Consider the following 14,064-nt stretch of genomic DNA (forward strand, 5'->3'; position numbering starts at 1 on the left):
CCAGGAACTTGATCTGACCAGGGCAGCAAGAGAATGAAGAACAGACACATGGACACAGAACAGCTGGGGGGGGGCCAGGTGGGCTGGGCTCCACCATGGAGAAGTCTCAGCACCCTGGAAACTCAGCCTGTTTATTATGTGCAGTTGAACAGAGAGGTGGGGTTGTTGCTTACAGATGAGCAAGGAGGTGGTGTTATTATAGACAAGGAGACAGGTTTGACTGATCTGGGCAGGGGCAGTTTCTGCAGGGGAGCAGTCTTCAGGACATAAACACCCAGCAAGAGAAAGCTGTGGTGGACATTTTCCACACATGCTATCAAGACCTGCACACAAACCAGAGAAAGTCTCACCCTGAGGGGAAGGTTTACCATTCCCATGGGCCTGAGGCTATAGAGTCTGTGATGGTTTGAATGAGAATGGCCCCCACAGGCTCATTTATTCGAATGCTTAGCCCCCAGGTGATAAACTATTTGAAAAGGATTAGGGGGTGTGGCCTTATTGTAGGTGTGTTGCTGGGGTTGGACTTTGAGGCCCAGTCTCTCTCTCTCTCTTCTCCCATTTCTCTCTGTACCTGCTGCCCATGAATCAGGATATAAATCTCTCAACTACTGCTCCAGTGCCACGCGGGTCTGTGTCTCTCCGTGATGATCACAGACACGTAAAACCGTAAGCAAGCCCACAATTAAACACTTATAACAGTTTCCCTGGTCGTGGTGTCTCTTCATAGCAATAGAGGGGTGACTAAGACAGGGCCCTTGGCATGGCTGTTCCTACATCGACAGCGCGCATTCCCTCAGGACTTCATTCAGAGCTTCCCCCAAGGTGACTTTCTCTATCTAAATATGGTGGCAGGGTGGGTTTCCTCAAGAAAGAGGCATGGAATGTAAGCAAACGAGGCTACAGGACAACCAGAGGATGGAGAAATTAGGGGGATGCTACCAGGAGAATGGCTGGTGATCTCGAGGAAGCCGATGTGATTAAGGTATGTGGAAGAAGTCAGGTAGCATGAAGAAGAGTTCTGCTCCTGTGAGCTCTCGGTCCTTGCGTATCTATGGCTTTTGCTTGGAGAGTAATGGGGTTTCACGGGGAGAGATGGGAGCAGAGAGGTGATGTGATTCCACTTTGACAACAGTTCTCCGGCTCCCATGTTGAAGGCTGGCCCAGGCTGAAACAGGGAGGCCAAGGCTACAAACCGGAAGGAAGGGAGGGAAGAAGGAAGTAGCATCAGTTACATGCAATTGGCTTGCCCTCGTGCTCAGTGGGGTCACTGCAGGGTTAGATGTGCACTGAGAAAGAGAAGGCTCGCACGTGACCCCAAGGTGACCAGTCTGACCCCTGGAAGGACGGCACTGCTGCGACCTAAGCCAGGGAGGAGCATGGGGCTGAGATAGGCCCTGCATAGACGAGGAGCCCCCCCTCTCCTCTCACTGATAGGCAGCCTCCTTGAGATATCAGGCGGGCTTGGAGTCCAGGGTCATCTGAGTACCTTGGTTGGGTGCTTTGAAGGATCAAAAGAAAAAGATCCTGTTCCTCCCACCCCCACCTCTGCAGGGACTTCCAGGGGAGGTGTAGAGACTTCAGGAGAACCAACTCACAACACAGCCTCGCCCAGCAGAGAGCAGCTCCTCCCAGACTCACTTGAGGTTTGAGGCAGTGAAGAAATCCAAGCTGCCAAAAACCACACTCAAGAGGATTAGATAGAGGACCTCCCCACCCCACCCTGACTCCAACCACACTGCTCCCTGCTAAAAAGACAGAGAAGGGGGGAAGTCCTGAAGCATTTCCTTTCCCCAATGGCAAGGAAATAGACACTTGGAAGTTTTAGATAATCACAAGCATAGTGCACTTGCCTCTTCATCTCCAAGGCAGGCAGGTAAAGAAAGAGGGAGAAAGTTAAGGGGGAGAGGGTACTCTCAACCTACATCTTTGGCCAATCTGATGACTCCCAGCCCATTGGCCAGCCAGTACTAGCCTGGGCCCTGCTGTCTAGTATCTTCCGTGAGTTCAACTAGGTAGCTGTGTAAAGAGAAGCCATCTATGACGGTGGCTTTGCTACATATGAGCCCAGTATTGGACAAATTCCTCACTTCAGTAGCCCAGGCTCCTGGTCTAACATACCAGCTGTGTCCTCACCCTGGAATACATCCAACTGCCCAAGCGAGAGTTTTCACATTCCGCGTCCCCGACTCTCTCGCTAAGTGGCAGATGGTGAATTTCATGCAATGACGTGAGCAAAGGCCCCTCTATTTCCAGCCTGGAGCTCGGAATCTTCAGAGGAGCTGCTAGGCTGCTTCCCTTGCGCTCCAAGCTGCATCTCTGGGGTGGGAGTGGGAGGAGTCAGAGAAGCTTCTTGGGGCTGGACCAGGATGGGGGGAGAACAATGAATTGATTGACCTTCCTCCAGGTTCCTAGGCAGGGAAAGGGGAACGGGGCAGTCGGACAAGCCCGGGGTAGGGGTAAGGGACAGGACCTGCCGTCCACCACCTGGAAATCTAGTGCTTTAATAAGACAGCGCTGATATTAGACCCCGTGTGCTGAGGGGACCTCAGAGAGACAGGGAGAATGGCCAAGTGGGGGTTATTGATGGAATGTCTCTGCAGGCGCTACTCAGAGAGAGATTAAAACCGAGTTATGAAATAGGGCCAGATTAATGAAAATACGTCCAAAACAGCCCGTTCCATCTGCCTTGATTTCCACCCAGCACTGGGCACCTTCTGACCCAAACATGCTGACTGCGGCATCTAATGTCCTACGCCCAGCTTTCTCACCTCTGAAGACAGAGAAAAGATTTATCACATAATAACCTTCAAGAATTGCGGCCCACTTCCAGACCACTGGCTTAGGTCCCCAAGGGACTTCTAAGCAGGGCAGGTTGCAGGGCAATATGAGGGGTTTGGAATCTGCCACCAGGGGCTTCCCTAGGAATGGGACTGGGGCCTCGGTCTGTCCTCTCTCCTCTTCATTCCTTGCTTTTCATTTTCCCAGCAGGCCAGTTTTCCTGCCATTTCTTGAGCTACCCCCCCAGCAGGGCAAACAAAGCTCACTGCTCTGTGTGGCTCTTTCCAGCTCCCAGCTCCACTCACCCCTCTACCCTCATGAAGACTAAAGTACCGTCTGTAGGCAGCTCTGCATTCACCCTGAACTTTGATAACACGGGTTTCCTTCTTAGAAGCTTCCTATTCACTATGGCAAATATGGTGCTTGTGGAAAAAAACCAAGAAGACAAAATCACCCGTTATTTGGGCATATATAGTCTCCTAGTTTCCCCCCCCTTCCCATTTATTATGTGTATTTTAATAGGGGCTTACTTCAGGCTACATAGTTAAACACAAAAGAGGCCCACTGTCACGGTGGCTCGCTGTGGGTGAGTTCTGGAGTCTAGCTGTATATAAATTTGCGATCCAGAGACCTGAACAGTGACTGCGACTGTTTTTGTGTTTAGAATATGTAATTGTCATCAAGCTTTGATGTGTAATTTTGTTTTCTTCTGGTGCAGTTCCTGCACTCAGCAATACCCACCCTAGCATCTCCCTGGGACATAAACAGCCAACCCCAGGGCCGTGTAATATCCCCAAAGGATAATGCCTAGAGCAGGGAGGGAACCCAAGATTTGCTGTTAGAAGTGCTTATTTGTCCCACTGATTGGTGAGACAGGACTAGTAATTACGAGTGTGCTGACGTCCCCTTCCTTTGGTTGCCAAACGGGTACAAGCAGGACATCGTGGCCCTGCTCAGGAAGCCTTACTTTGCAAGTGAAGCTTTAGTTGAACAATTTCAGGGGACTCCGGGCAGGTACCATCTAGGTGACGGGACACCATGATGGCTGAGGGTCCCTGGGAGCCCTGTTCACCTGGATGCCTCTGTGGCTTCTACCTACTGACTCTCTGTGCCCAGGATCTTATAGTAGGGGTGACAGGCTGGTCCGGCCACCCAAAGACTACACTCCCAGTGCGTGTGGGGTTTTCAGGGCACCTTCCCAGTTGCCCTTCTTGTCCCCCAGGGTGTGTCCTTCACCCATTTGGTGGGTGAGTTGAGTCGCCTCTCTTGCGATCCTGGTTTGCCCCTCAGCCTGGACTCGGGCTCAGCTGAAAGCGAGTCCTCAGCTGTGGCTGTCTGCTCCCACGGGCAGCATCCCAGGCTTCTCCCAGCATCGTGCCGGGGGTAAATCCCCTCCTAGTGGCAGCGGTGGCAGGCGGTGGGGGGAGGAGAGCGTGCAAGGAGGGTTGCCGGGAGCGGCCGGCCACACACAGAAGCATCCTTTCTTTTAGTTTCTCGGGGAGGCTCCTTCCTCTCCTCCGCTCAGTGGTGGTGCTGGGGCACAGTACACACACACCCACACATAGAGGGGGCAGGTATGTGTGGACAGTCAAGGATCCTTGGTCCCTACAAGCAGACCGGGGGCGATTGCCATCCTAGCCACTTGCACCTCTTGCCTGGCTACCCTAAACGAGTTGCTTTGTCATTTTACAAAAACACCTTCCACCCTCCCCACCCCGCCCCTTAGGATGCTTCAGAAATGGCTTTGAGTCAGGCCTGAGTCACCAGAGAATGTGGGCCCCCGGCCTTCTCCCGAGGTTTTGCCCAGCTGCGGCCAGCTCTCCACCCAGAGCTCCACAAACCCAGCAGACTCTTGCCTGGCTCCCTAACCCCGAGAGATGGGCCACCTCAACCCCTTCACCACCTCCCAGGGTCAGTCCTGGCCTGTTATCCCTGGAACTGTGAAGACAGTGTCTAAATCCTTTGGTCCTGTCTCTTTCTCTGTCCCTTGCCCCCCAGGTACTACAAGCCACCTGCCTCTCACCTTCCCAAAGGGAAGCCCTGTGTCGGGAATCAGTGCAGGAGCCCAGGGCTCTGGGGAGGACAGACACTATTCCCTGGAAGTTCGCCATTAGCTCGCCAGAGTGCGTTGCTCGGCATGGACTCGGGCCAGACACCTCTACCCCTGACTACCTTTCCTTCACCCTTCCACCCTTTCCCAGCTCTGTGTTAGGAGGTGCCGCGCTGCTCTATTTTTAGTCCCAGCAAGCTGCCTGCTCGGAGCAGCCTCCGTCTGCAGCGTGCAGAGCCCTTCCCAAATGCTAATGAGTGGGGGCTTCCTCTGAGTGAGGGAGCCCGCACCTCACCCTCCTCCATGGTGTTCTAGGAGGGGAAACTGAGGCACGGGGTGAGGGTTCGGAGAGGGGATCCAGCTACCCACCCAGAAAACCTTAAGCTGCCGTCTGCCTTTAGGTCCTGAGTTAAGTTCAGAGCGCAGGCAATGCCTTTCCTCCCAGACCAACCAACGTCCCAGGACAGGTGAGCCTAGACACTGATCAGCCTGGCCCGCTGCTACAGTGTTACTGGGCGTGGGGAAAGGGGGCAGGTGGGCAGTTGGTGATCTTCAGGGCCTGCTTATAATCCCATTGAGCTTCCAGGAGGAAATGACACCCGAGTCCAGACTGTGGTTGAAAGCGAGAGTTAAGTAAAGGGAAGAACGTGTGATGTCAGTCCTTCTGCAGAAACACGGGGCAGAGAAAGTCCAGGGTTGCTGCCAGTGAAAATGTGCCGTGTGGGGAGAAAGGAGGCAAAGACTTCAGTCAGGGTGGGGTGGCATGGGCCAGACTAAGGGGGTCTGGAAACCGTGCTGGTGGCTGGAAGGAGCGTAGGTTAGGAAGCTCTTGCAGTCATGTGGGCAGGTGGTGATAAATGTCTTGGAGAGGAGCCCCTGATGGTCACTTAGCAGAGATCCTGGTGGCAGCACCTACTCTCTCCCGTGGCCCCTTATCAGACAGGCGTTTCCCCAGGACCACGGACAGGCCCTCCTCACTCAGGAGGAGGAACTGCCTCCTGCCCGGCTTTGAGCGGGATGCCTGGTGTTTCAGGGAGGTAGGTGCCCCGCCTTCTGACTCTGCCATGGCAACCAGAGGCCAGGCATACCTTCTGAATGCTTGTTGATCCGATGAACATAAACAAAGGGATAGTAAACCCTCCCTGCCCTGGGAGTGGAGGGGGTGCAGGATGGCGGGATGCCATATCACAAGCTTGGAAAGGAAGCGGGCAGGGTTCCCTGCTGGGCCTTCATGGCCCTGCCTGTGGATCTGGGAATGCACCTGCAGGGAACTTCCTTACTAGTTTCAGGGAACCAACTTCTAAACCCCAGATTCAGAGCTGTTAACTTTGAGTGTGCTGTATATATTCCGACTGGGGAAGGCCGTACAGACAACAGACTTGGGTCAGCCCTACTCCTTTCACTTTCTGAGTAAGGCTGCAGCAGGCTCGGGTTCGGTCCCCACCCCCTCAGAGTTGGGTCACCTCAAGGCTTTCCCGTCATTCCTTTTTCCTCCTCTCATTTGCATTAGGCAGCCTTCCACCATTAGCAGAACATTTGACATCACAAACTTATAAAGAAAACAAAGTTGCTTTTGCTTACTTATTTCAGAGATTCTAGCCCAACACCAGACTTGGGGCCCATAGCTGTGGGTCTCTGGTGAACCTGCTGGAGGGCAAGCGCAAGCCAGGAGCTTGCAGAAGAGCAAAGCGCTCACCACACACAGGAAGCAAATGAGAAAGAGCAAGGGATGGAGTGTATAATCTGCTTTGAAGCCCCCAGTCTCTAATGACATTTTGGTCAGCCACACCCCCTATAGGTTCCACCCGCATCCCACTCAGCAGTAACCCCCCAGGAGTCCAAGCCTTCAACGCACAAACCAATGGGAGCATCATTGTACCGCATTTCAGTCTAACACCATCTCACCTGCTCCCGAACCTTCACTGCTGGCCCGTGTATCATCTGGGCATCAGCCAGGGAAGCCCTGGCTCCCAGGGTAGGCTGTGAGGAAGATCAGGCAGACAGCTCACTGGCACGACCTGACCTCAGCTGGTAGGCAGCCAGCCCTTCCTCCAGGAAATGCCTCGTGATGGAATGGAGCCCACCTGGTCATTGGATATGAATCACATCTACAGAATACCTTCACAGCCACGCCAGCATCAAAGCTTGCTGGTTTCTTTTTTCCTAGTGAAAACAAAAGTGTGTTTAGAATAAGACAGCTGTGCCGTTTGGATAACCCTGGTTTTATTGGCCACTTGCTACTTTGGCAGCATCATAATGAGGAGCTGGTGGGTTGTGGACCGATCTCTCTCCATCAGGCAAGACGGGGCTGAAAACTGAGTTCTGTAGCCTGCCCATGCTGACTCATCAAACTGACCACCGTTGTTCTTTCTCACAGCTCAGTGCCACGGGGAACACAAAAAACTCTGTCTTGTTCCCTTTCTACAACGTTTTACATGATGTTCCACGGGTTGTGGAAGAAAGTCTAGGGGCTGTCAAGATGGCTCAAAGGGTAAAAGTGCTGGCCGCCATGACTGGCAATCTCAGTTCCACCTCCAGGACCTACACGTGGAAAGAGAAAGCTAATTCTGACTTCCTCCCATGTGCCGCACACACACACGCACACACACATACACACACACACACACATGCACACACAAATAAATAAAATAGATGTCATCATTTTAAAAAGTCATAAAGTTTGCCTGTCCGGATCTTCATGCTGGCTCTATACTTTCCTTGGAGATGTGGGCTCAGGTGTGTTTAACCTTCATGCCTCGGCTTCACTGCTTGTAAGATAGGTGTGATGTAAATGTTTATTTGATCTGTGACAAACACCCATCTCTCGAGTTTATCAGGAAGACTCAGTGGGTTTATGGAAAGTACCGAGAGAGCCCGGCCATGGCATATCATGGCCATTGATATGACCTATTTCAGGAAAAACTGAGTCTCAAACTCTCCTTATGCACACAGTGACGTTAGTGGCTGTGAGGTGAACACCCCACCGTGGCCACAGGAACCCAAGCCTGTGCCCTGGCCTTGTGTCGGGGTCAGCACTGGTAATGAGTGGGCACTGACTTCCCTCTCATCCTGTCAACTGGTGAACGGCTGAGAAGCCAGGAAGCCCTGCATTCCCCAAGGATGCGGTTCTAATTCCAGTTAAGCAGTGTTTATTTGTGTCCGCTGGGTCCAATACATTGTGCTGGTCAGAGATCCTGATGGAAAGTGTGGCGTAGGTAGAACAGGTACCGTGGAAAGGACCACGCAGATGTCAGAGTCATAAGTGTGTCGCCGACATGGGCAGCCAGCCTGTAGTGGAATCCCTCAAGTATGCTGGGCCTGGACAGACCACGAGGGAGCGGCTGGCTTTTCAACCCCATGTCCCACTGCCACAAGACACTGAACAGGGGCTCCAAACACCTGTGTGACCCCTACAGAGAAGGAGCTTGAGGACAGCTTCCTGGGGAACCACAGATTTTAAGCTCTGAAGATAGTCTCAGATGTGGCGAGATCAAAGAAACCCATGAGAGGATGTGGTTTATCCACACAAGGGAAGAGGACCCGGCCTTGAAAGAGATGGGAGTTCTGAGGACATTCGTCTGACTGAGACAGGCTCACCACAGAAAACACAAACACTGTATTATTGTTCTTATTTGAAGTTCTCAGAATAGTCAGATTCCTAGAGAGAAAGCAGAATCGTGGTTGCCAGGGCTTGAGGGGAGGGGAGAACGGGGAATTTTTTAAAATGAGTGCAGTTTTCGTTTGCATTTGCAGTGTGAAGAATCCTGGAGATTGATTATGTATCGGTGCGAATACACTTAAGAGTAGGAAATTGTGCTTTTGCCACACACACACATGTATATGTATATACATGATACCCATATATAGGCATATATGAGATATACAAATATGCACATAGACCATACATACATACACATGCTGTGCTGGCTAGTTTTATGCCAATTTGACACAAGCTAGACTTGTGTCAAGGAGGGAACCCCAATTGAGAAAATGCCTCCATAAGATCCAGCTGTAAGGCATTTTTAAATTGAGTAACTGATATGGGAGGGTCCAGTCGATTGTGGGTGATGCCACCCTAAGTGGGTGGTCCTAGAGTCAATAAGAAAGCAGGCTGAGCAAGCCATAAAGAGCAAGCCAGTCAGCAGCACCCCTCCATGGCCTCTGCATCAGCTCCTGCCTCAAGATTCCCGCCCTGTTTGAGTTCTTGGCCTGATTGGAAGTGTAAGCCAAATTAACCCTTTGCTGCCCGAGTTGCTTTTGGTCATGGTATTTCATCACAGCAATAGTAACCCTAAACCCATGTATATTTATGATATGTATTATGCATGTATTAGAAGCATATATTTGTGGTGATGGAGACAGTGAACAGCTGCAGTGATGGCTCAGTAGGCAAAGCACTTGTAACCCAAGTTCAGTCTCCAGCACACACACAAAAAGCCAGGCATGGTGGTGCACACTTGTAATCCCAACACTGGGAAGCAGAGATAGGCAGATCTCTGGGGCTTGCTGGCCAACCAATGTGGACGAATCAGTGAGTCAAATCAGAGGTCCCAGTGACAGACCCTAAGAAGGTGAGGTTGACAGCTTCTAAGAAACCATCAACTTCTAAGTACTGGGGGTATGTAATCTCATACACACTCGAACATGTATACACATCAAAACACATAGTTAATTAAAATGGTAAATTATATGTTATTATAGCTTGGCTCTGAAATATGTGATAATGTCTCCTGTATTTGAATGTTTGGTCCCAGCTGGAGAAATTTTGTTTGGTTTGGTTGTTTGAGACAGTTTTCCCTTGTAACTGCTGTGGTTGTTCTGGAACTCACTTTGTAGACCAGGCTGGCCTTGAACTCACTGAGATCTGCCTGCCTCTGGGATTAAAGGTGTGCGCCACCAACACCTAGTGACTGGTGGCATTGTTTAGAGAGGTTCTGAAATTTTTAGGACATAGGGGCTGGGCTGAGGAGGTGAGTCATTAAGAGGCAGGTCTTTGTGGCCATGGCCCAGCACTGGTTCCAGGCTAGCTCTATCTCTCTCTGCTTCCTGATCCCTCAAGATGTGAATAAGCCATACCACAGTTTCCTGCAATCAGAGCCACCCCAGCTGCTGTGCCTCCTCCACTTTAATGCGTCATATACACTGAAATCATACGGCAAAACAAACTTCCCCTCCTAGACCTTGTTCCTAATAATTTTGTCACATCAAGAAAAAAAGTCATTTAAACATGTATATTAGAACATAAGTAAAAATAAGATAAGGATGGGAGGTAAAGTGGAGAGGCAAGACAGTGCAAGTGAAAGGGTGCTTGACGGACAGGGCTTCAACTTAACGAGCAAGAGGGGAGATGGGACCACGAGGAGGCAAAACGGACCTTGAATGCCATGCCAAAGAGTATGGAGTTTAAAGGTTTACTTTCAGTTTGGTGTGTTACTGAGGACTTTCAGTGTTCTCTTCAACTTTGACTGCTGTAGAACAAGTATGCTGTGCTATTGTCTCGGTTCTACCCCTGGTTTAGTTTGGACCTAACTGATCCCCCAGAGTGTTCTAGCCCTAGTAACTGATGGGGATAAGTGAGATTTGCCTGATTCACCTGACTTTTTTTTTCAACTGGACATCCTCAAGTCACCCCAGTGCCGTGAACTCAACACAAGACCTGTCCCTAAATCTGCCTTAGTTCCTTGGACTTCTCATCTTTGGCGTTCTATAGGTGCAAGCTCCCAGAGAAGTCTGATGGCTGCGTGATGAAGTTCCTTGGCACATGGGTGCCACCTAGTCTCGGTTTGTTTCCTGGGCCCTTGCTTTGCCTAAAGCCAGCTGAAGACCTGCCCATTGACAGCAAGGAGGATTTGCCTTAAGAATTTATGAATTCAGTTATATTTTATTATCCTTAGTATTTGGGTGTACTGGGCACACCCATGCAAGGTTGGCTTCTAGATAAAACTGGGAGCCAGATGGCCACAAGACAGGCCTCTCCGTGGAGCTCCATCATGTGTTTAGCACAAAAATTTTAGGCTTCTGTTCTCTTCTACAAGAATGTTTTTTTTTTCCTCCTGTAATGAGTGTGTCATTCCTTCCTGACTTTCTAGGGATATTGAGATGATGAATGAAGTAGAAACAGGACATATTTGAACTGTGAATAATAAGATAAGATAATAATAATAATAATACACATACTCAACATTGACAGTATTGTGGATGTCCCAGCATGAAATGAGAGAGAAGAGAGAGAGAGAGAGAGAGAGAGAGAGAGAGAGAAAGAGAGAGAGAGAGAGAGAGAGAGAGAGAGAGAGAGAGAGAGAGAGAGAGAGAGAGAGAATGAATGAATTCTGGCCTGATCTGTGGTTCAGTTGGTAAAGCATCTGCCTTGCAAGTGTAAGGACATGAGTTCAACCCCCTAGAACTGCATAAACTAAAAATGGAAAAAAACAACAGCAAACCAGGTATGGGGGCCTGTTTGTCTGTTATCCCAGCATTGGGGAGGCAGAGACTGCTGGATCTCTGGGGATTGGCCAGCCTAGCCTAGTCTACTTGGTGAGTTTCAGGTCAATGAAAGAGCCTTTCTCCAATAATAAGATGAATGTCTTAGTTAGGGGCTCTATGGCTGAGAAGAAACACCTCGAACAAAAGTAGCTTGGGCAGGAAAGGTTTGTTTGACTTTCACTTCTACATGTTTTCATCATCTAAGGCAATCAGGGCAGGAACTCTAGCAGAGCAGGAACCTGGAGGCAGGAGCTGACGCAGAGGCCGTGGAGGGATGCTGTTTACTGGCTTGCTCCCTGTTATCTGATCAACCTGCTTTCTTATAGAGCCCAGGACCACCAGCCCAGGCTTGGCCACTCCACAATGGACTTGGCCTTGCCCCATCAATCACTGATTAAGAAAATAACTTACTGCCTGATCTTAAGAAAGCATTTTCTCAATTGAGGTTACCTCTTCTCGTAGAACTCTAGCTTGTGTCAAATTGACATAAAACTAGCCAGCACAGTAGATAAGGCCTGAGAAATAACATGTGAGATTGACCTCTAGCCTCTATACATATACACATATGTACATGCGCTCCCACACAGAAACATGCACACACACACACACACACACACACACACACACACACACACTCCTTTCTTTTTTTCTTTGTTTGCCTCTCCCCAACCTCCACCCTTTTGAGAAAGGATCTTATGATGCAGAGACTGGTCTTAAACTCACAGAGATTCACTTGTCTCTGCCGCGGGTGCTGGGGTTAGATTTATGACGATCCCCTGCCTCACCTGTTAGGAAGATTCTTGCATTGAGATTGACTTGACGATGAACAGTCCCTGAAGTGGTCTTTCATTAAAGACAGACAGTTCCCCTCTTCTCTTTGGCAACATTGCTCAAAACAACTGAATTACGGCTTTCCTGCCTGAGAGTCAAGAGGAAAAGATGCCAACCTCACCTATTCCTTGTCCCTTTCAGCAGTCCTCATTGAGCCTTTGATCAGTTGAGTCTGTGGGTACAACTCCAGTTCCCTACTCTTCACTCTGGGGTGTAGAAAGGACCCCATCCTTAGTCACAATAGCGGTAAGAAAAAACATCTTCAAGTCCCCTCAAAGAATTCTACCATATGATCTCCATGTTGTGCAGAAGGTGGAAGAGATGGTTGGCATGACAACAAAGAGTTTGCTCCATTTGTGGTTCATTAAAAATAGCCTACTACCCTCTACCCTGTGAGACATCTGTAAGTCACCCCATGGCTACTGCCATGTCCGGCAGTTGTCACCAGAAGCTCTTCTCTTGCATCTTATCCGTCATTTCCCGTTCATCTCCACAGCTCACAGACGCCAGGTTGCCCAAGTTGTCTTAAATGCATACCCTTGAATTTCTGATGAGCCTTCAGTACCTTGGCTCAGGAGACTGGGGATGTAGCTCAGTCAGTAGAGCGCTTGCCTAACATGCACGAAGGCCTTAAGTTTGCTCCCAAACACTGCACAAAGTAGGCATGTAATCCACTTGGGTGGTCAAGGCTAGGGGATTAGAAGTTCAGTCTTCTTTAACTATACAGTGAAATGGAGGCCAGCCTGGGCTCTGTGAGATCCTGTCTCAAAAGAGAGGGGAAGGAAGGAAAGAATTTGGCTCTGGCCATGTGTGCTCCTCAAGATTGGAAAAAGAGGCAGGTGTGAGACCCATGCTGTGTGGAGGCTTTCTCTTCAGATTGTGCATTGTTTCTGAATCCCTTAAGGTATTAAACTAAAGTAAGTGTGTGTGTGTGCCACTTTAAAGAGGAACTTAAACGTTGACTATAAATATTGGACTAAGTAGATATTTTTAATTGTTTATTTATTTTATGTGTATGGATATCTTGCCTGCATATATATCTATATACCATGCACATGCTTGGTGTCCACAAATGCCACATGAGGGAGTCAGACTCCCTGAGACTGGAATGACAGGCTGTTGTCAACCACCACGAGGCTGCTGAGAACTGAACCCGGGTCCTCTGGAAGAGCGGCCGGTGCTCTTAACCACCGAGCCACCTGTCCCAGAGCCCAACTAGATATTTTCAAGGATAAGAGAGAGAAAATGAAGCGCTCCTGCTTTCACACCAGCGACTAGCAGAAACACTGGGGTACACATTCTTCCCTGGTGAACTCTCCTACAGCTCTCATTGTTGCCACGATGTCGGGCACTCGCCTCTCATTTTTCAGTGACTGACTAGTGTCCCCAGCCAGTGGCACCTCCACCAGCACACTCTGACCGTCCCCCTTTCTCGGGTGTGGCGTTGCTCCCACGGCATTTTCCCCTTCATTTCAAAAATAGTTGGAATCCAGGAGAACTTAGAATCTGATTCTTTGACTACATTTTTAAATTTTTTAGGTAAGATACCAGAAGAAGAATTACTAAGTCAAAGGGTATTGCCTCTTTTTTTTTTCATTGTTAAACTGGCTTTGAGGATTTAAACCCATTTCTTCACACCTCACCAATACTGTAGAATTTACTAAAATAATTACTAATGTAATGGGTTAAACATTGTATCTCTCCCACTGGTCGCGCATTAGGCTGCTTTTCTTTCTCCGCTATTTGGTCATTTGTACTTGGTTTCTGTTTTTTCTAGTAAATTGTTCATATTAACACCCCATGTCATATGTGCTGAAAATGTCTCCTTAATCTGCTGCTTGATTTGCTTCATTGTAATTTTTTTTAATGTGGAGAGATTACATACATTTTAAAAAAAGGTTTACTTATTATGTATACTATTC

General features: G+C 49.3%; 1 protein-coding gene and 1 pseudogene across 3 annotated transcripts in view; one reads left to right on the top strand and one right to left on the bottom strand.

Moving 5' to 3' along the window:
- Positions 1-5,894, bottom strand: part of LOC142836082 (ribosome biogenesis protein NSA2 homolog) — a 58,291-nt pseudogene extending 52,397 nt beyond the window's left edge.
- Positions 1-14,064, top strand: part of Pebp4 (phosphatidylethanolamine binding protein 4) — a 221,428-nt gene that overhangs the window by 73,985 nt on the left and 133,379 nt on the right. The gene's annotated exons all lie outside the window — the stretch shown is intronic.

The sequence above is a fragment of the Microtus pennsylvanicus genome, chromosome 15, assembly GCF_037038515.1.
Source record: "Microtus pennsylvanicus isolate mMicPen1 chromosome 15, mMicPen1.hap1, whole genome shotgun sequence".
In the NCBI taxonomy this organism is placed as follows: Eukaryota; Metazoa; Chordata; class Mammalia; order Rodentia; family Cricetidae; genus Microtus; species Microtus pennsylvanicus.